A 3,283-nucleotide genomic window follows, 5' to 3' on the forward strand; every position below is an offset into this window, starting at 1 on the left:
TTGCATGGCGCGGTGACCGTCGTGAGCGGAGCAAAACGTCAGCCATCTCAGCACCCTGGAACCCCCCGGGTGGCACAGGGCTGGATGGGGCTTTCGTATAGCAGGGACGGTGCTGCCTCACGCTTCGCTCGCTGTTCGCCGCTCGCCGCTCGCTCGCGCAGCCAAAAATGACCAGTTTTGGCCCGTTTTTGGGCTGTTTTGGCCTGTTTATGGTCCGTTCTTGCGTGGTGCGGTGACCGTCGTGAGCGGAGCAAAACGTCAGCCATCTCAGCACCCTGGAACCCCCCGGGTGGCACAGGGCTGGATGGGGCTTTCGTATATAGCAGGGACGGTGCTGCCTCTCGCTTCGCTCGCTGTCCGCCGCTCGCCGCTCGCTCGCGCAGCCAAAAATGGCCAGTTTTGGCCCGTTTTTGGGCCGTTTTGGCCAGTTTTTGGCCTGTTCTTGCATTGCGCGGTGACCGTCGAGAGCGGAGCAAAACGTCAGCCATCTCAGCACCCTGGAACCCCCCGGGTGGCACAGGGCTGGATGGGGCTTTCGTATAGCAGGGACGGTGCTGCCTCTCGCTTCGCTCGCTGTCCGCCGCTCGCCGCTCGCTCGTGCAGCCAAAAATGGCCAGTTTTGGCCCGTTTTTGGGCCGTTTTGGCCAGTTTTTGGCCTGTTCTTGCATTGCGCGGTGACCGTCGAGAGCGGAGCAAAACGTCAGCCATCTCAGCACCCTGGAACCCCCCGGGTGGCACAGGGCTGGATGGGGCTTTCGTATAGCAGGGACGGTGCTGCCTCTCGCTTCGCTCGCTGTCCGCCGCTCGCCGCTCGCTCGTGCAGCCAAAAATGGCCAGTTTTGGCCCGTTTTTGGGCCGTTTTGGCCAGTTTTTGGCCTGTTCTTGCATTGCGCGGTGACCGTCGAGAGCGGAGCAAAACGTCAGCCATCTCAGCACCCTGGAACCCCCCGGGTGGCACAGGGCTGGATGGGGCTTTCGTATAGCAGGGACGGTGCTGCCTCTCGCTTCGCTCGCTGTCCGCCGCTCGCCGCTCGCTCGTGCAGCCAAAAATGGCCAGTTTTGGCCCGTTTTTGGGCCGTTTTGGCCAGTTTTTGGCCTGTTCTTGCATTGCGCGGTGACCGTCGAGAGCGGAGCAAAACGTCAGCCATCTCAGCACCCTGGAACCCCCCGGGTGGCACAGGGCTGGATGGGGCTTTCGTATAGCAGGGACGGTGCTGCCTCTCGCTTCGCTCGCTGTCCGCCGCTCGCCGCTCGCTCGTGCAGCCAAAAATGGCCAGTTTTGGCCCGTTTTTGGGCCGTTTTGGCCAGTTTTTGGCCTGTTCTTGCATTGCGCGGTGACCGTCGAGAGCGGAGCAAAACGTCAGCCATCTCAGCACCCTGGAACCCCCCGGGTGGCACAGGGCTGGATGGGGCTTTCGTATAGCAGGGACGGTGCTGCCTCTCGCTTCGCTCGCTGTCCGCCGCTCGCCGCTCGCTCGTGCAGCCAAAAATGGCCAGTTTTGGCCCGTTTTTGGGCCGTTTTGGCCAGTTTTTGGCCTGTTCTTGCATTGCGCGGTGACCGTCGAGAGCGGAGCAAAACGTCAGCCATCTCAGCACCCTGGAACCCCCCGGGTGGCACAGGGCTGGATGGGGCTTTCGTATAGCAGGGACGGTGCTGCCTCTCGCTTCGCTCGCTGTCCGCCGCTCGCCGCTCGCTCGTGCAGCCAAAAATGGCCAGTTTTGGCCCGTTTTTGGGCCGTTTTGGCCAGTTTTTGGCCTGTTCTTGCATTGCGCGGTGACCGTCGAGAGCGGAGCAAAACGTCAGCCATCTCAGCACCCTGGAACCCCCCGGGTGGCACAGGGCTGGATGGGGCTTTCGTATAGCAGGGACGGTGCTGCCTCTCGCTTCGCTCGCTGTCCGCCGCTCGCCGCTCGCTCGTGCAGCCAAAAATGGCCAGTTTTGGCCCGTTTTTGGGCCGTTTTGGCCAGTTTTTGGCCTGTTCTTGCATTGCGCGGTGACCGTCGAGAGCGGAGCAAAACGTCAGCCATCTCAGCACCCTGGAACCCCCCGGGTGGCACAGGGCTGGATGGGGCTTTCGTATAGCAGGGACGGTGCTGCCTCTCGCTTCGCTCGCTGTCCGCCGCTCGCCGCTCGCTCGTGCAGCCAAAAATGGCCAGTTTTGGCCCGTTTTTGGGCCGTTTTGGCCAGTTTTTGGCCTGTTCTTGCATTGCGCGGTGACCGTCGAGAGCGGAGCAAAACGTCAGCCATCTCAGCACCCTGGAACCCCCCGGGTGGCACAGGGCTGGATGGGGCTTTCGTATAGCAGGGACGGTGCTGCCTCTCGCTTCGCTCGCTGTCCGCCGCTCGCCGCTCGCTCGCGCAGCCAAAAATGGCCAGTTTTGGCCCGTTTTTGGGCCGTTTTGGCCAGTTTTTGGCCTGTTCTTGCATTGCGCGGTGACCGTCGAGAGCGGAGCAAAACGTCAGCCATCTCAGCACCCTGGAACCCCCCGGGTGGCACAGGGCTGGATGGGGCTTTCGTATAGCAGGGACGGTGCTGCCTCTCGCTTCGCTCGCTGTCCGCCGCTCGCCGCTCGCTCGTGCAGCCAAAAATGGCCAGTTTTGGCCCGTTTTTGGGCCGTTTTGGCCAGTTTTTGGCCTGTTCTTGCATTGCGCGGTGACCGTCGAGAGCGGAGCAAAACGTCAGCCATCTCAGCACCCTGGAACCCCCCGGGTGGCACAGGGCTGGATGGGGCTTTCGTATAGCAGGGACGGTGCTGCCTCTCGCTTCGCTCGCTGTCCGCCGCTCGCCGCTCGCTCGTGCAGCCAAAAATGGCCAGTTTTGGCCCGTTTTTGGGCCGTTTTGGCCAGTTTTTGGCCTGTTCTTGCATTGCGCGGTGACCGTCGAGAGCGGAGCAAAACGTCAGCCATCTCAGCACCCTGGAACCCCCCGGGTGGCACAGGGCTGGATGGGGCTTTCGTATAGCAGGGACGGTGCTGCCTCTCGCTTCGCTCGCTGTCCGCCGCTCGCCGCTCGCTCGTGCAGCCAAAAATGGCCAGTTTTGGCCCGTTTTTGGGCCGTTTTGGCCAGTTTTTGGCCTGTTCTTGCATTGCGCGGTGACCGTCGAGAGCGGAGCAAAACGTCAGCCATCTCAGCACCCTGGAACCCCCCGGGTGGCACAGGGCTGGATGGGGCTTTCGTATAGCAGGGACGGTGCTGCCTCTCGCTTCGCTCGCTGTCCGCCGCTCGCCGCTCGCTCGCGCAGCCAAAAATGGCCAGTTTTGGCCCGTTTTTGGGCCGTTTTG

The sequence above is a fragment of the Musa acuminata genome, unplaced genomic scaffold (genome assembly GCF_036884655.1).
Source record: "Musa acuminata AAA Group cultivar baxijiao unplaced genomic scaffold, Cavendish_Baxijiao_AAA HiC_scaffold_529, whole genome shotgun sequence".
In the NCBI taxonomy this organism is placed as follows: domain Eukaryota; kingdom Viridiplantae; phylum Streptophyta; class Magnoliopsida; order Zingiberales; family Musaceae; genus Musa; species Musa acuminata.